This window comes from Panthera tigris, chromosome A1, assembly GCF_018350195.1.
Source record: "Panthera tigris isolate Pti1 chromosome A1, P.tigris_Pti1_mat1.1, whole genome shotgun sequence".
Lineage (NCBI taxonomy): Eukaryota > Metazoa > Chordata > Mammalia > Carnivora > Felidae > Panthera > Panthera tigris.
In genome coordinates this window covers 9,408,656-9,428,049 of record NC_056660.1, presented here as the reverse complement: position 1 = coordinate 9,428,049, position 19,394 = coordinate 9,408,656, and the positions used below count along the sequence as shown (strand labels likewise).

Here is a 19,394-nt window from a genome sequence, read left to right as displayed (position 1 = left end):
CTGAGAACTGAGGGAAAATGCCTGACTTTGAACCAGATGTGCTAAGTCTCTGGGTTTTGTTTTGTTTTGTTTTCAATTTATTTAAAAAAAATTTTTAAAAGTCTTTATCTTTTAAAGAGAGAGCATGCTAGTGGGGGAGAGGGGCTGAGAGGAAGAGAGAGAGAGAGAGAGAGAGAGAGAGAGAGAGACACTCTTAAGCAGGCTCCGTGCTTAGCGAGGGCCCAATGGAAGATTAGTCCCCACGACCCTGGCTGGGATCATCCACCTGAGCTGAAATCAAGAGTTCAACGCTCAACCGCTCAACCGATTGAGCCACCCAGCTGCCCCAGATGTGCTAAGTGTCTTTCCTGAGGCTCAGGACCATATTGTCTGTAGATTAACCCGTTATCACTTGCAGATTTGCACAGTGTGTTTATTACCTGAAATGATCCAAAGTCTCCAGTGAAAACAATAAACCATTTTTGTCAGTCCTCACTCCTTGCCGGCTCCATAGCCACGCTAGGTTTCCTGAGGCCGTGCTTCAGTTGCCCATGGTCTTCCTTGGTGTGACCACCCTCCTTCAGCTTTACTTTAAGGCAGCTGTTGCTTTTCACTGCTGTCATCATTCTCCTTAAGTGGCTCGTCCCGCTGAGCTGTTTCTCTGGGGTCCCGGCTTCTCCCAAACAAGGAGGGTTAATGCATTGGGACCTTGCATGTGCAGACTTCTTCATGGCTGTAGATTGCACTACAACCCTGGCCAGCTGCCTTGTAAATGCAAGTGACTGGTCACAAGGGAAACCAGATGAGGGCTAGACGGGTCAAGCGAGCCTATCATCCCTACTGCAAAAACATGTGTTCTGCCGATAGCAGATCAGTATTTTCTTCTCCAGGAGTAAAGGAGACTCTATTTATATGCTCATTATATATGCAGAGTTGTGATCAAATTGCTAGTCCAGGTGACAAGCAGTGTTGCTTGTCAGTGACCAGTGACAAGTCCAGGTGTTGCTTCTATAAGGATGTCATTGCTATCAAGGATTAACTCAGATTTTGTTCTGGGTTGTATTGCTTGAATGCTATCATTTCTTCCGCATAATGTAAGCTACGATCACGGAGGCCTGAATTTCTTTTCTTTCTTTCAGACAGCAAATCCCAGCCACAATCAATTGCTTCCTCATTTATACCAAGTAGTTCTCATAATTGAACCCACTATGCAGGTAGCCTGGACAGGTCATGTGTATAAGCCTTTTTTTTTTTTTTTTTTTTAATGTAAATCCAAGTTAGTTAACATATAGTGTAATAATGACTTCAGGAATAGAATTTGGTAATTCGTCACCTACATATGACACCCAGCGCTCATCCCAGCAAGTGCCATTCTTAATGCCCATCGCCCATTCAGCCCATCTGCCCCCACCCAACACCCTTCTAGCAACCCTCAGTTTGTTCTCTGTGTTTAAGGGTCTCTTATGGTTTGTCTCCCTCTCTGTTTTTATCTTATTTTTGCTTCCCTTCCCCTATGTTCATCTGTTTTGTTTCTTAAATTCCACATATGAATGAAATCATATATTTGTCTTTCTCTGACTTATTTCGCTTAGCATAATACACTCTAGCTCCCGCCATGTTGTTGCAAATGGCAAGATTTCATTCTTTTTGATCACCGAGTAATATTTCATTGTGTATATATATATCACATCTTCTTTACGCATTCATGAGTTCATGGACATTTGGGCTCTTTCCGTACTTTGGCTATTGTCCACAGTGCTGCTATCGACACTGGGGTACGTGCCCCTTTGAATCAGCACTCCTGTATCCTTTGGATAAGTACCTAGGAGGGCAATTGCTGGGTCGTAGGGTAGTTCTATTTTTAATGTTTTTGAAGAACCTCCATCCTGTTTTCCAGAGTGGCTGCACCAGTTTGCATTCCCACCAGCAGTGCAAGAGGGTTCCTCTTTTGCTGCACCCTCACCAACATCTGTTGTTGCCTGAATTGTTAATTTTAGCCATTCTCACAGGTGTGAGGTGGTATCTCATTGTGGTTTTGATTTGTATTTCTCTGATGATGAGTGACATTGAGCATCTTTTCATGTGTCTGTTAGCCATCTGGATGTCTTCTTTGGAAAAGTGTCTATTCATGTCTCTTGCCCATTTCTTCACTGGATTATGTGTTTTTTGGTTGTTGAGCTTGGTAAGTTTTTTTAAATAGATTTTGGATACTAAGCCTTTATCTGATATGTCATTTGCAAATATCTTTTCCCATTCTGTCGGTTGCCTTTTAGTTTTGCTGATTGTTTCCTCCTCCGGAAAAGATATTTGCAAATGAAGCTTTTTATCGTGTTGAGGCCCCAATGGTTAATTTTTGCTTCTGTTTCTGCACAAGCTTAATATTTACTGAGTATACTGTGGACCGAATCAAGTAGAATATGCAGATATATACTGTGTTGCAACATATGCTTTTAATAGCTGGCACTAGAGTTCCTCTTGGGGAAAATATTTTGTGTAGGAAAACACTTTGATAAACAGTTTAGGAGTGGAAGGTGGTCCAGAAGGTACAGATTAGGAGAAAGAGATAACTAAAAGTACTGTATAAAGAGAGAAAAGAGGAAGGGAGAGGGATGGGACCAGGAAGATGTTGATTAGTGGGGAGTGGCAGCTTATGCTGAGAAAGGATGGGGGAGGGGTTGGTGGACACCAATGCCATTGTGATACTGAAGGCCTTTCAAGACCATGGACTTCTAACTTTAGGCTATTTACGTCCTTCATTTAAAACCCTTTAGTTGCTCCAAACCTTCAGAGGAGCCTGCTACACACACACAGCCAAAGAAAAGTGTTTGATTTCCACACTGGGTCAGCAGGAGAGAAAAGAGTTGCAGAAGGCGAGATGTGAGAGAGTCCCTGTGTTCAGAGAAAGCAAGAACTCAGAGCCAGAAGTGACCCTGTGATGGTAAGTTCCCCTGCCCCCCACGGGGGATGTACAATCTTGGAGAAGACACTGGCCTTTCCACAGGAGGTGGAAAAGGGATTTGAGTCAATCTCAACAAGATTTTTGTGGACAAGGTGACCCCGACTGAGAACTGGATGATATACACAGTAGCTTGCTATTTTCAATCATAATTTCTCAAGAGACGTTTATTGCTAGAAAACGACAGGGTCAGTAATTTCCCCCATTTACTTAAATCTCTAGGTCTCATTTTCCTCATTTGCAAAATCTGGAGATTGGCTGCAGAATATCTCTGTGGTCGCTATTAGAGTCTACCGCTGTAATAGCAATCTTACAGAGGCAGAGAACAAATTGGTGGTTGCCAGAGGTGGGGGCGGGGGTGCAAAATGGGTGAAGGGGGTCACCGAGTACGAATTTTGTTATAAAATAAATAATTCCTGGGGATGTAACGTACAGCAGGACTACAGTTAATGGCACTGTGTTGTCTATTCGAAAGTTGCGAAGGCAGATCTTAAAAAAATATTCTTACGTTCTTTTTTGGAGGTACATTCACACACAGTGAAATGCACGCATTTCACTACCTGCACCATTCCATGAGTTTTGACAAATGCACAGGCCTCTGTAACCCAAGCGCTAAGCATGATACACATCTTCTGCATCACCGCGGAAAATTCCCTCTTCAGTGGAGCCTGGGCGGTTCGGTCTGTTGAGCATCTGACTCTTGATTTTGGCTCACGGGTCAGGAGATGGGGCCCCACCTCCGGCTCCGCACTGAGCGGGCGCCTGCTCAAGATTCTCTCTCTCCCTTTCTGTCTCTGCCCACCCCCACCCCCCCTCCTCCCCCTCCTCCTCCCCTCTAAAAAAAAAAAAAGTCCCACCCTCACCTCCAGGCTACCCACTCTTCTGATTCTTATCAGGAAGCGTTGAATAACTAAGATTTAAAAGTTACTGTTAAATGCCAGTCTTTGTTTTACAGTGCTTCATCAGCATTAATGTTTTTTTATTTCTCACAAGCACTGGGAGCTGGCCATTACCTGCATTTTGCAGATTAAAACTTTCAGCATCACAGGGGGTAAAGAAATTGCCCCCCCCCCCCCCCCCCCGTTTATCAGCTACCAAGTATATAGGGGCAGGACGTGAACCCAGAAGCGAGTTTCGGAAGCCCTTGCGCTTGACCTCAGTTTCTACGGCACCGCATCTCTCAGGTGGGTCCTGGAGAGTCCGCAAACGGTTACCTAAGAAATACTACCCATCAAAAATTCAGCTGAAATCACGGCCACGTACAAGTTCTCAAACCTCCCGAATGAGCCTAAAGGCTGTAGGCACTACGTTTTTACTAACGGATTCATTTCTAGCCCACTCCTCAGAGTGGCAGAAAGGTGTGAGAGACTGCGACTTTCCCGGTGAAAAGCCCCAGGGTGGCTTCGGGTCCCACCCCGCCACTCGGCCGAGGCGGCGGGGGAGGGGCCGGGCCAGACGACCTTTAAAGAGCCGGCGCTGAGCCGCTGGGGCGCTCCTTCCTCTGACGCCACAGGCACCCTCTCGGATTAGAGCGGGCACCAACGCGCTCCGCCGACGGCACAGGACACGCGTCATGCCAAGGGGATTGGACGCTGCCGCAGCAGGGCTCATCCGGCCCCACCGAGTCATTAGTCACTCGCCCTCCTCAATGTCACAGTCTCCCGCCTTCCCCCGAAGCACCCAGGCGCCTCCCTTCCCCCGCACCCGGGTGGGGTTCCCAGGCTCCTCCCCCGAGTTGTCTTGGAGTCCCCGCGCGCCCCCCACCGCTCGGTCCGCGGCTGCCATGGCAACCGTACGCCGCCGCCACCGCCTCTTCACGCACGTCGGGAACTAACGGACTCCGCGGCGGCGGCTGCGGCGGCCTGTGCCCCACCCCCACCCGGACCGCATCACCAACAGCCGGCCGACCTGCGGCACCTAGGTAATGAATCCGAGGGAGAGCGCCGCGGGCAGGAGGGCAGGTGGTGGGGTGTTCAGGTGGACAGCCCCACCCGGTCTCCCGCCGCCAGGGCAGTGCCGCGGTCCTGGGGCGCCGGGAGGGGAGGAGGAGGGCCGTGGGAGCGCCAGGCTCGCGGGGCATTATGGGCATTGTAGTTTAGCGGCTGCACAGGCTCTCGGCCTCGGCGGGGTGGCCTGGACCGGCGAACTACAAAGCCCGGCGGCCCCGACCGCTGGCAGAGAACGATAAACTTTGAGCGGACCGGGCGAGAAAAAAAATCTGTCTTTGTGGTGCGGGGGCTCTTGGGTGGTCGCGGAACTGGGCTCTGCGCTGGGAAAGGGAAGTGGAGGTGAGACTTGGGTGGCCCGCCGCTGGGCCCGCCCCGGCTGACAGCGCTCAGCCCCACCCCGGCTGGGCTGGGCCACCGCCCCGCGTAAGTCTCAGGGATGAGCAGCCACCCCAGCCGCAGGGCCTCGGGCCTGCGGCGCCTGTGACCCTCCCAGGTTGCTGCCTCTCGGTGCCGAACCGTATGTATGGCACACATTTGATGCGAGACCTGAGAAACTAAATTTTTTTTTTTTTTTTTTTTTAAACAGGCCTTTCTCCTTTTCCTGAGAACGTGTGGTTTCTAGGCTTTTATTCATGATTATTCTGAAGTAGCTCAGAGGTGTTTGCATATTAAGCCCTAATAATTATTATTCAAAAGGCATTAATGTTTAAAGGTCAAGTGTAGAAGTAGAGACCATGCTTTTATATAGTAGTATCTTTTTTTTTTTTCATAACCGTTTTGCCTTTTGCATTGTATTTATTGAGGGTTAAGATCGCAAAATGAGGACCCCCACCTTCCCACTTACTAGCTTGGCCGCTGCCTGCACATATTTTGATTGTATTTTGAAGATTAGTTTAACTTTAAATTACTGGAATTTTTAAAGCATAGACTTTTCTTTCTTATTTATTTATTGATTGATTGATTTTTTTTTTGCTTTTTAGCAGTGGGTACTAATTATTTTCTTTGGTTATTTCAGTATTCTTCAGAATTTCTCAGGAACGTGCTTTCAGGATGAAAATTGCCCAAACAACACAAAACGAAACAGCAACTCTGTAATACACCTTAGCCCTTAGGGTTGGCTTAGGTCCTGGTGGTAAGGAAGCTGACACAGATTTAGAAAACCTTTAAATTTTTTTCAACAGGGAGACAACCATCGTAGAAATTTGGTATTTTATATAGTATGCAGAAAAATCGTTGGTAGCACAGCGGGTTTATTTTGTGGGTGTGTTTTCAACAAGTAAACAACATAAGGCCACTACAAAATTCCTATTTTCCTCCATTAAAATGAGACTGGCCTGTGAATTTTACTTAAATTACCGATTTTGTACAAGGAGATGGAACTTAAATCTAGTAAGACCGTTAGTAAAAAATTTGACGCCTTAATACTATAGGGATTGGAAGTGATTTATTTATCCAAGGTTTGTTAACAAACCTGTTAAATTGTGGACATTATGCCAGATAGTGGGAATAAAAAGATGATGTGTTCTGTATGGGCAAACAGTCATGTTATCGTAACGGTATGACAGAGATAGGTGCAAGTAGCTATAGGAGCCCAGAGTGGGAATAAATCGCAATATAACAGTAACATTTATTGATTACCTAATCTCAGCGAGGCACTATACATTATTTTGTATGTAGTCCATTATTTAATCCTCATAAAAATCCCTAACTACTGTTATTCAGAGATGAGGAAACAGGCTTAAAGATTTTTGTCCAGAGTCGTACCTTATAAGGTTTGAACCTGGGATTTCAACCCAAGTGGGTCTAACTCATCTAAGTCGTGATCTCAGCCACTGATGGCTGTTCTCTGTACCCATTGGTAGAAATACCCTGACTCTAAGGAGATCAGGGGAAGTTTCCAGTGTGATGTTACATTTGACCCGCGTTAAAGAAGGTTGAGTAGGCTTTCACTGGAGGGAAGTTGAGGAAACTCGTTCTAGGCAAATGGCACAACAAAAAGCAAAGGATATATTTGAGTGTTTTTTTGGGAGAATCCTAGGTCATTCTGATGCCCCAGTTCCAGAGTGAATGCAGTATAGTGATGGGAGAGGCCAGATATTAAAGTACTTGGTACCATGATAAAGAGTTTGGAAGTTTTTGTTTTTGTTTTTGTTTTTCATCATGGGGCAACCATGGAAGAATTTCAAATGGAGTAGTGGTGTTATTGGGTTTGTATTTAAAATTTTTTAAAAATGTTTTTATTTATTTTTGAGACAGAGAGCAACAGAGCGTGAGCAGGTGAGGGGCAGAGAGAGAGGGAGACACAGAATCGGAAACAGGCTCCAGGCTCTGCTCTGTCAGCACAGAGCCCGATGTGGGGCTTGAACTCATGGACTGTAAGATCATGACCTGAGCTGAAGTCGGATGCTTAACCAACTGAGCCACCCAGGCGCCCCTGGGTTTGTATTTTAGAGAGATAACTCCAGCTAAAGTGTGAAGAATAGACCCAGGAGAGGGGAAATTAGAGTGGTGTGGGGCAATCAGTTTTAGGGGAAAAAAATACAGTGGAAAAATGAAGAGAGTCTGAACTAAGCAGTTGGAGTTATGGAAAGACAGGGATTGTAGAAGTATTTAAGGGATAAAATTGGTACGATTTAAGTTGAGGGCTAGACATATTTGGAACCTTAAGACAAATGATTCCTAGTTTTCTGCCTAGGATGTCTGAAAGGATAATAAAACCATTGATCGAGAGGAAAAGGAGCAGGGTTTTGATGGGGTGAAAGATAAAGATCAGTTCAGTTTTGAGTATTCATTCAAAGTTCTTGTGGGATATTCAGGTAAGGATGCATTTGGATCTGGAGTTCAGGAGAGAGTTCAGGGCTGGAGGTGGAGGTTTGCATGTGCATAAGTAGTTGGAATTAAAGGAGAGAATGAGTCAGCTCACATAGGAATATATAGAAACGAAAAAGGAAAAGTTTGAATAAGTTTGGGAAGCAGCAGCATTTATGGGGTGTGTGTGTGTGTGTGTGTGTGTGTGTGTGTGTGTGTGAGGAGGGGAGGGAGGACCATGTTTGAAAGCAAGTGGGAGAAATGCCCACAAATGAGACTGAGAGATTGGGAGGCAGAGAAAGAGAAGAATCAGAGCAGGCATGCATAACAAATGACAAACGAGAGGAAAGTTAGAAGCAGGAATGGTCCAGAGTATCATGTGTCTTGCAGAGGGCAAGTAAGGTAAAGATTGAAACGTACCCAGTGGATCTGGTGACTTCAAATCACTTCTAAACTTTGCAAAAATGAGAAAGAGGAATGTGAGCTTAAGCCACTTGAAAAAAAACATTTGCGTTTTCCATAATAATACAAATACAAAAGAAAATAGAACGATGAGTCCCATGTAGTCATTACCTAAGCTTGAAGAATGAGCACATCACCAATTTTGTTCCATCTATAACCCCTGCCCCCAACTGGATTATTTATTTTTGATTAATTAATTAATTTATTTTTGGATTGTTTTAAAGCTAAGCTCAGGTATCATATCTTTTTATCTGTAATTGTTTTCAATATATATCTGTTTGGGGTGCCCGGTTGGCTCTGCTGGTAGAGAGCGCGACTCTTGACCTCAGGGCAGTGAGTTCGAGCCCCACGTTGGGTGTAGAGATTACTTAAATAAACTTAAAAAAATTTTTTAAGGATTCTTTCTTAAAAAAAAAAAAAAACTGTACTATTATCCTGCTTAAAAGAAATGGACAGTACTTCCTTAATATAAAATCCCCAGACACACTTTTCTTTAAAGAAGTTTGACTCTGAAGGAAAGAAAGGGATAAAGCAGTAACTGAAAAAGGTTTGTAGGTTTTTTTTTTTTCTTTAAAGACTGATGAGCTGTTAGGGAAAGAGCCAATGAAGAGGAAATGTTTGAAGATGTAGGAGATGAGAGAGAGGAGATAGTGGATGGATCTATCTCTGAAAATGTAGGGAACGATGGACGAGCAGAGTTGGAAGAATCAGTCTAGAATTAGTTTGTTACATTTTTAAAGTATCAACTAAGTGCTAGCTAGCTGTGATCCTAGGCAGTGTGCTAGTGTAGACAGGAGGAGAGATGCACTGAAAAAGGAAGAAAAGAAGTGAGAATAGATATGGATATTTATAGGTTGGGTGGTAAAAGGTTCAAGAGTTCAAAGCTTATGTTCTCTAAGAGGTAGATAGGAGTCAAGGTCAATTGATGAGAGGAGATGGGGGTGGGGCGTTCGGTGGGAAAGGAGAATGGTGGGGTTTTGGAATAGTCACTGAGCTAGGACAGGTTAAGAATGGTTTCATGGAGCTGAGATTAGATTTGGTAATTTTCAATGACAGCAAAACATAAGGTTGTGTGATTTTTTTTTTTTTTTACCCCCCCTTAAATTTTGATTTACTAAAGGAGAGCTTAAAATAGACCAGTAGCCTAATGTGTGACTAAAGAGAAGAGAATCCAGGCCAAGAACTTATGATTGATTGTTCCTCAACAACCAACAACTTTAGATTTATTCATTTAACTGATAATTATTATCTATTTTGTGTAAATATCACAGTAAAATTAGAAAGCCCTTATGGCTTCTTTGGATTAATACTTTGATTTTTGCAGTATGTACAGTGATATTCTTTTCTAGAGAACATTTCTCCAAGGATCGTTTACTGCACGTGGTAAGAGTGGAAGGGGCCAGTTATATCTGTTGTCCAGTTCTGGAACTACAACTTATTTTCTGTGTAATCACAGACAAGTTTCCAAACCTGTACCCTTATTAAAAAAAGGATGTTAATACTATTTTATAGGATTTTGGGGAAGATTGGACGGTTTAATGGAGGTAAACCCTAAGTGCTCAGTAACTGAAGGCTACTTTCCTTTCTCCCCCTTAGCAACAATATGCCAGGATTGTCGGTTCTGTTTGACAAGAGGCCACGTCCTGTGACTTTACCTGACTATATTAAGCAGGGAGATCAGGCAGTGGTTCCATTACAAAATAATGATTTGATCAATAAAAAGATTCGTCAATTCTTTTAAGTAAGGCTTCCTTAAATGCTATACGATGTTCTTTTATAGACCATTAATAGGAATAACATCTTTGCCTTGGTTTCATCTTCAAAGAAATTGGGAATTGCGCTGCATGATTTGAGATCCCGATAGCCCTAAACTTCAATTGATGAGATCTCATTTCTGGACTGATTCAGATTATCATGTTACTAATTTTGAGCATCTATTTGTGAATGGAAATATGTATATTTTAATGTACTCAGCGTTATTTCTTTTTTTTAAGTTTATTTATGTATTTTGAGAGAGAGAACAAGCAAGGGAGGGGCAGAGAGAGAGAGGGAGAGAAAATCCCAAGCAGGCTCTGCACCTCCAGTACAGAACCTGATGTGGGGCTTGAACTCACTGCCTTCGAGATCATGACCTGAGCCAAAATCAGGAGTCAGATGCTTAACCGATTGAGCCACCCGGGACTCATTATTATTTCAGACATTGTTTTCTCCTAATAACTATTTTATATATGGTAGACCTAGTGAAAGAATGCCTTAGAATACTTAGTCAAAGTTAAGTGTATACAGTCACTAGCTAGACAAATTTAAGGCGTAGATTATGGGAGAGGTTTTTTAAAAAAAAGGAATAGTTTTCTAAGGTGAGTTATTTAATCTCCACTAGATGTCTTTATGTTTCTTTTGCTATGGATTGTTTGATGAGGTCCTATTTGAAGGTATGGAGATGGACTAAATGACCTTTTGAGTCCCTTTCTAACTTTGTAATTCTTTTTTTTTTTTTTTTTTTAAGAGCAGAGGAAGGGCAGAGAGAGAGAGAGAGAGAGAGAGAATGCCAAGCAGGCTCTGTGCTGTCAGTGCAGAGCCTGACATGGGGCTCAATCCCATAAACCATGAAATCATGACCTGAGCTGAAACCGAGTCGGATGCTTAACCGACTGAGCCGCCCGGGAGCCCCAATAAAATTTATGGTTTAAGCTGCCATCTTGAGACAGACTGGCAGATGGTAAACATTATCTGCTGCTTCAGTATGTTAAAGAATTTAATCCATGGGCAGAAATTATTATGATGGCTACTTCTGAGAAACATTTAAGCTCTTAGGATTATCTATTTAGATTCTTTTATTTTGTACGCGCAGTCATTTTTCTGTTTCCCAAGTATTTGAGAAGTGAGCTTAGGTAAGGAAACAAAAAGGCTTCATTGCTACAGACATTTTCCTCTTGTCTCTGGGTTTTTGATTGCATCATATTCTTGATTATTCATGGCAAGCTATAGTCCTTGAGAGTATAACCCATCATAAAGAGATGGGTATTGTGGCTTTCAAAGTTAGCTGTTTTGCTGACTGGGGCTCACAAGTTAGGTCAATTTATTCCTACTAAAACATACTTCAAGATGTGGTAGTTCTAGCAGTTGTGATTATGTTTTTTTTTTTTTTTTAATTGCTGGGATTTATAGTAGTCATTGCATGAAATAGACTGGACTTTGGTGATTTTGATAAACTTTAAAGAAAAATATATGTAGAGGCTGGACCACATTGGTCGAATTCAGTGTGGGACAAAATGCTTAAATCTGATTTGTTTTGCCACCACTGTTCTAATTGGTGTTATTTTGTTCACATTGCTGTTGTTGAGGCTGCTTCAGTGTTTCTAAAATAAATATCTAATTTCAGGAATTCACAACTCCTAGAAGAAAAAAGAGCATTATGAGAGAATGATGGAAGTGTGAGAATGAAAATACTTTAATTAAAACATTTTCCCCTCTCCCCCACCCCTCCCATCAACCTGCAGTTTGTTCTGTGTATTTAAGAGTCTCTTATGGTTTGCCTCCCTCTCTCTGTGTTTGTATCTATTTTTTTCCCCCTTCCCTTCCTCCATGGTCTTCTGTTAAGTTTCTGAAGTTCCACATATGCGTGAAAACATACGATATCTGTCTTTCTCTGATTGACGTATTTCACTCAGCATAATACCCTCCAGTTCCATCCGTGTTGCTGCAAATGGCAGGATTTCATTCTTTCTCATTGCCAAATAGTATTCCATTATATATATAAACCACATCTTCTTTATCCATTCATCAGTTGATGGGCATTTAGGCTCTTTCCATAATTTGGATATTGTTGAAAGAGCTGCTGTAAACACTGGGGTACATCTGCCCCTGAACCAGCACTCCTGTATCCTTTGGATAATTTTTTGAGGAACCTCCACACTGTTTTCCAGAGCGGCTGCACCAGTTTACATTCCCACCAACAGTGCAAGAGGGTTCCTGTTTCTTCACATCCACACCAGCATCTCTTGTTTCCTGAGTTGTTAATTTTAGCCACTCTGACCGGTGTGAGGTGGTATCTCAGTGTGGTTTTGATTTGTATTTCCCTGATGATGAGTGATGTTGAGCATCTTTTCATGTTAGCCATTTGGATGTCTTCTTTGGAAAAGTGTCTATTCATGTCTTCTGCCCATTTCTTCACTGGATTATTTGTTTTTTGGTATTGAGTTTGGTAAGTTCTTTATAGATTTTGGATACTAACCCTTTATCCGATATGTCATTTGCACATATCTTTTCCCAGTCTGCTGGTTGCCTTTTAGTTTTGTTGATTGTTTCCTTTGCAGTGCAGAAGCTTTTTATCTTGATGAGGTCCCAATAGTTCATTTTTGCTTTTAATTCCCTTGCTTTTGGAGACATGTTGAAGAAATTGCTGCGAGTGAGTTCAAAGTGGTTGTTGCCTGTTTCTCCTCTAGGGTTTTGATGGTTTCCTCACTCACATTTAGGTCTTTCATCCATTTTGGGTTTATTTTTGTGTGTGGTGTAAGAAAGTGGTCTAGTTTCATTCTTTTTTTTTTTTTTAATTTAACTTTATTTTTTAAAATTTAAATCCAAATTAGTTAGTATATAGTGAAGCAATGATTTCAGTAGATTCCTTAATGCCCCTTACCCATTTAGCCCATCCCACCTCCCACAACCCCTCCCGTAACCCTCAGTTTGTTCTCCATATTTATGAGTCTCTTCTGTTTTGTCCCCCTCCCTGTTTTTATATTATTTTTGTTTCCCTTCCCTTATGTTCATCTGTTTTGTCTCTTAAAGTCCTCATATGAGTGAAGTCATATGATTTTTGTCTTTCTCTGACTGACTAATTTCACTTAGCATAATACCCTCCAGTTCCATCCACATAGTTGCAAATGGCAAGATTTCATTATTTTTGATTGCCGAGTAATACTCCATTGTGTGTGTGTGTGTGTGTGTGTGTGTGTGTGTGTGTGTGTGTATATATATACCACATTTTCTTTATCCATTCATCCATCGATGGACATTTGGGCTCTTTCCATACTTTGGCTATTGTTGATAGTGCTGCTGTAAACTTTGGGGTGCATGTGTCCCTTCGAAACAGCATACCTGTATCCCTTGGACAAATATCTAGTAGTGCAATTGCTGGGTCGTAGGTAGTTCTATTTTTAGTTTTTTGAGAAACCTCCATACTGTTTTCCAGAGTGGCCGCACCAGCTTCCATTCCCACCAGCAATGCAAAAGAGATCCTTTTTCTCCGCATCCTCGCCAACATCTGTTGTTGCCTGAGTTGTTAATGTTAGCCATTCTGACAGGTGAAAGGTGGTATCTCATTGTGGTTTTGATTTGTATTTCCCTGATGATAAGTGATGTTGAGCATTTTTTCATGTGTCGGTTGGCCATCTGGATGTAGTTTCATTCTTCTGCATGTTGCTGTCCAGTTCTCCCAGCACCATTGGCTAAAGAGACTGTCTTTTTTTCCATCGGATACTCTCTCCTGCTTTGTCAAAGATTAGTTGGCCATACACATGTGGGTCCAATTCTAGTTCTCTATTCTATTCCATTGGTCTATGTGTCTGTTGTTGTGCACGTACCATACTGTCTTGATGATTACAGCTTTGTAGTAGAGGCTAAAGTCTGGGATTGTGATGCCTTCTGCTTTGGTTTTCTTTTTCAACATTACTTTGGCTATTCAGGGTCTTTTGTGGTTCCATACAAATTTTAGGATTGTTTATTCTAGCTTTGAGAAGAATGTCGGTGCAATTTTGATTGGGATTGCATCGAATGTGTAGATTGCTTTGTATAGTATTGACATTTTAACAATATTTATTCTTCCAATCCATGAGCATGGAATGTTTTTCCATTTCTTTGTGTCTCCTTCAATTTCCTTCATAAGGGTTTTCTATAGTTTTCACAATACAGATCTTTTATGTCTTTGGTTAGGTTTATTCCTAGGTATTTTATGGTTCTTGGTGCAATTGTAAATGGGATCGACTTCTAGATTTCTCTTTCTGTTGCTTCATTATTGGTGTATAGAAATGCAACTGATTTCTGTACATTGATTTTGTATCCTTCGACTTTGCTGAATTCATGTATCAGTTCTAGCAGACTTTTGGTGGAGTCCTTTGGGTTTTCCATGTAGAGTATCATGTTGTCTGCAAAAAGTGAAAGTTTGACTTTTCTTTGCCAATTTTGATGCCTTTTATTTCATCTTGTTGTCTGATTGCTGAGGTATGACTTCAAACACGATGTTAAACAACAGTGGTGAGAGTGGACATCCCTTTTGTGTTCCTGATCTCAGGGGGAAAACTCTCAGTTTTTCCCCATTGAGAATGATATTAGCTGTGGGCTTTTCATATATGATTTTTATGGTTTTAGGTATGTTCTTTCTATCCTGAATTTCTTGAGGGTTTTTAGTAAGAAAGTATGCTGTATTTTGTCAAATGCTTTTTCTACATCTATTGACAGGATAATATGGTTCTTATCCTTTCTTTTGTTAATGTGATGTATCACATCGGTTGATTTGTGAATACTGAACCAGCTTTGCAGCCCTGGAATGAATCCCATTTGATCATGATGAATAATTCTTAAAAAAAATTTTTTTTTGATGTTTATTTATTTTTGAGAGAGAAAGAGACAGAGTGCGAGCAGGGGATGGGCAGAGAGAGAGACACACACAGAATCTGAAGCAGGCTCCAGGCTCTGAGCTGTCAGCATAGAGCCTGACATGGGGCTTGAACTCAGGAACCACAAGATCATGACCTGAGCCGAAGCCTGACGCTTAACCGACTGGGCCACTAGGTGCCCCATTAATTCTTTTTATATGATGTTGAATTCGATTTGCTAGTATCTTGTTGAGAATTTTTGCATCCATGTTCATCAGGGATATTGGCCTTAATTCTCCTTTTTTGTGGGGTCTCTGGTTTGGGAATCAAGGTAATGCTGGCTTCATAAGATGAATTTGGAAACTTAACTTCCGTTTCTATTTTTTGGAACAGCTTGAGAAGGATAGGTATTAACTCTGCTTTAAATCTCAGGTAGAATTCCCCTGGGAAGCTATCTGGCCCAGGACTTTTATTGGTTGGGAGATTTTTGATAACTGATTCAGTTTCTTCACTAGTTATGGGTCTATTAAATTTTCTATTTCTTCCTGTTTGAGTTTTGGTAGCGTGTGGGTGGCTAGGAATTTGTCCATTTCTTCCAGGCTGTCCAGGTTGTTGGCATAAAATTTTTCATAGTATGCTCTGATAAATGTTTATATTTCTGAGGGATTGGTTGTGATAAGTCCAAATTCATTCATGATTTTATCTATGTGGGTCCTCTTTTCTTTTTGAGAAGTCTGGCCAGGGGCGTATCCATTTTGTTTACTTTTTCCAAAAACCAGCTCTTAGTTTCATTGATCTGTTCTATGTTTTATTTGATTCTGTATTGTTTATTTCTGCTCTAATCTTTATTATTTCTCTTCTTCTGCTGGCCTTGGTTTTTGTTGTTGTTGTTGTTTTTTTGTTTTTTTTTTTTTTGCTGTTCTTCTGGTTCCTTTAGGTGTTGTGTTACGTTTTGTATTTGGGATTTTTCTTGTTTCTTAAGATAGGCCTGGATTGCAATGCATTTTCCTCTTAGGACTGCCTTTGCTCCATCCCAAAGGGTTTGGATTGTCGTGTTTTCATTTTCATTTGTTTCCAAATATTTTTTAATTTCTTCTTTAATTGCCTGGTTGACCCATTTATTCTTTGGTTGGATGTTCTTTAACTTCCATGCATTTGTAGGTTTTCCAGACTTTTTCCTGTGGTTGATTTTCGGTTTCATAGCATTGTGATATGAAAATGTGCATGGTATGATCTCAGTTCTTTTATATTTATCGGCTGTTTTGTGACCCAGTATGTGATCTATCTTGGAGAATGTTCCATGTACACTTGAGAAGAATGTGTATTCTGCTGCTTTTGGATGAAAAGTTCTGAATATATCTGTCAAGTCCATCTGGTCCAGTGTATCATTCAGGGCCATTTTTGATTTATTGATTTTCTGCCTAGATGATCTGTCCATTGTTGTAAGTGGAGTATTAAGGTTCCCTGCAATTACCACATAAGATTGCTCATGTTGGTGATTATTTTATATATTTGGGTGCTTCCAAATTGGTTGCATAAACGTTTATAATTATTAGTTCTTCTTGATGGATAGATCCCATAATTATGATATAATGTCCTTTTTCATCTCTTGTTACAGCCTTCAGTTTAAAATCTAGTTTGTCTGATATATGTATGGCTACTCCAGCTTTCTTTTGACTTTCAGTAGCATGGTAGATGGTTCTCCATCCCCTCACTTTCAATCTGAAGGTGTCCTCAGGTTTAAAATGAGTGTCTTGTAGACAGCAAATAGATAGGTCTTGTTTTTTTTATCCATTCTGATACCCTGTGTCTTTTTATTGGAGCATTTAGTCCATTTATATTCGGTGGACTTAGTGTCATATATAGACTTATTCAGATATGGACGTAGTGTCATTGTGTTATCTGTAGGTTTCATGCTTGTAGTGATGTCTCTGGTCCTTTGTGATCTTTGCAACATTCCACCACAGAGTCTCCCTTAGGATCTCTTGTAGGGCTGGTTTAGTGGTGATGAACTCCGTCAGTTTTTGTTTGTCTGGGAAAACCTTTATCTTTCTTTCTTTCTTTTTTTTTTTACTTTTTTTTTTTTTTTTTTAATGTTTACCTACCCCTGAGAGAGAGGGAGACACAGAATCCGCAGCAGGCAGCAGGCTCCGAGCTGTCAGCACGGAGCTCGACGCGGGGCCCAAACCCACAAACCATGAGATCGTGACCTGAGCCGAAGTCGGATGCCCAACCGACTGAGCTACCCAGGCGCCCCTTTTATCTCTCTTTCTATTCTGAATGACAGCCTTACTGGGTAAAGGATTTTTGGCTGCACATTTTTCCTATTCAGCACATTGACTATTTCTTGCCACTCCCTTCTGGCCTGCCACGTTTCAGTAGATAGCTTGGCTACTACCCTTACATGTCTACCCTTGTAGATTAAGACCTTTTTGTCCCTAGCTGCTTTCAGAATTCTCTCTTTATCTTTGTATTTTGCCAGTTTCACTATGGTATGTTGTGCAGAAGATCAATTCCTGTTACATCAGAAGGGAGTTCTCTGTGCCTCCTGGAGTTCAATGTCTGTTTCCTTCCCCAAATTAGGGAAGTTCTCGACTATGATTTGTTCGAGTACACCTTCGACCCCTTTCTCTCTTCTGGAATTCCTGTGATAAGGATATTACTACATTTCATTGAATCACTTAGTTCTCTAATTCCTCCCTCGTGGCCTAGAATTTTTTTTATCTCTCTTCTTCTCAGGTTCATCTTTTTCCATAATTTTATCTTCTATTTCACTTATTTATTTTCCCTTCTGCCTCTTCAATCCTCACTGCCATTGCCTCTAGTTTATTTTGCACCTCATTGACAACATTTTTAATTCATCATGACTATTTTTTAGTTCCTTGATCTCTGCAGCAATAGATTTTCTGCTGTCTTCTATGCTTTTTTCAAGCCCAGCAATTAATCTTATGACTATTATTCTAAGTACTTGATCAGATATATTGTTTATGTCTGTTTTGATCAATTCTTTAGCTGTCATTTCTTCCTGGAATTTTCTTTTGAGGAGAATTCTTCCATTTCATCATTTTGGCTAGTTTTCTGTCCCTTATGTGTTTTAAAAGCTTGTTATGTGTCCTGCACCTGCGAGCACTAGTGTATTAAAGGGGGGTCATACGCTGTCCTGGGCCTGGCCCTTCAGGAGGTGTTTTTTTGGAGTGTGTTGCTTGTTCTCTGTTGTTGGGATTCTGGTTGCTTTATTTCCCTATTCGTAGTGATGTTTGGGACCCTCCACCAGGTGTGCTTTGATTCGTTCATTAAAGTAGCCCTGGAGAAAAACAAACAAACAAACAACAACAACAAACCAATGGGGGGGGGGTGGTGGCGGGAGCAGTGTTGGTGGAAGAGGTCTTATCCCATACAAAGAGAAATGACGGGCGGGAAAAAAAGAAAGAAAAGAAAATTGACCAGGCAGAGAAACTATATGGCTGAATCCAGAGAGAGAGAGAGAGAGAGAGAGGAAAATAAGGCGATATAGAACAGGTATAAAGAGAATAGATTACATATATCTGCTTAAACAAACCAACAACCAGAATAACCAGACTAGAGGAGGAAGAAATAAGGAGAAAAGAAAGAAAAACAAATGTATGTAAGAAGAACTGTCCAAGAATTAAATCAGAAAATGCAAAACCGCTGGGTGCCTTGTCTGGAGGGGGGGGGCTGTCTGGTTGGTCGGCGTCAATCTCCGGTGGATACGCAGTTACCCGGCGTGGAGGGGCGTGGCTTGGTGTAGGGGGTACCGCCTCCCCTCTGGACCCGCTGTCCCTTCCCTGAAGCCCCACCCTGTTGGTGGTGGGGAGAAAAATGGCGACCCCTCAGTCTTTCCTCCCCCGACCGGTGTCCCGGCCAGCCTCACTGGGCCGCGGGGCGAACGAGGCAGTTTGTCCCTCTCTGCCGACTCCCGCGCCTCCCTGGTGCTCAGCCGGGATTGAAACCCCCGATGTCCTCAAGGGGCTCTCTCCGAGTGCCCCGGTTCCGCCAATATATGGCCTCTGGCTGGCGGTCGCAGGCAGTCTTTGTCCTTTGGATGGTTACATTCCTTCTTCCCACAGCACTCCAGAGAGGGATTGCTTTCTCCTACTGTGGACTGCAGCTCTGAACTAGTTACCGAGCCAGGGGCAGGCTCCCCTCCTCCCCAGGTGTGCAAACTGGGCAGCTGGCCCAGTCTGGAGAACGCCCCACAGTTAGAGATTGGATCCTTCTCCATCCCTGGTCCATGGTAATTCTCTTGTCCAGATACAGCCCTACACTTTCACAGCCTCTCTTTCTCTTCCTTTCGTTACTCTGCAGAAGGGGATCCCTCCCCTTCCGGCCTACGCACCCCTTTTCTCTCTCCCAGTTCACAGTCACACACCTGTGGCCCGCCAGGTTGTCCCAGTGTCTCTGCCACTCTGCAGCCCGGACTCTTGGAATTCAAAGTCCTTTGGCCTCGACACTGCTGTGTTTGAGGGACAAGGGAACTGTGGGTCTCCTGTTTCTCCACCATGTTGGATCTTTCCCCCACGTAGACCCATTTCAAATACATCATCAACAATTTTAGAAAGCTTGGATCAAGGAGAAGATCCTGCAGACTTGCAGAAAGGGGAAAAAACAGGTGATCTACAAAGGGTC

The 19,394-nt window shown here is 42.3% G+C and overlaps 1 protein-coding gene across 13 annotated transcripts in view; it reads left to right on the top strand.

Annotated features, from left to right (window-relative positions):
• The first annotated feature begins 4,562 nt into the window (after nt 1-4,562).
• KATNAL1 (katanin catalytic subunit A1 like 1) overlaps nt 4,563-19,394 on the top strand; it is a 109,367-nt gene continuing 94,535 nt past the window's right edge. For 10 of the 13 annotated variants that reach the window (XR_006220065.1, XR_006220049.1, XR_006220030.1 and 7 more), the window contains exon 1: nt 4,563-4,856. The gene's annotated coding sequence lies outside the window, so the exon portion shown is untranslated. Of the gene's footprint in view, nt 4,857-5,079; nt 5,224-5,257; nt 5,308-5,899; nt 6,017-19,394 lie in introns of those variants that run through there. The other 3 variants (XR_006220093.1, XR_006220100.1, XR_006220149.1) reach the window with 3 other exon arrangements.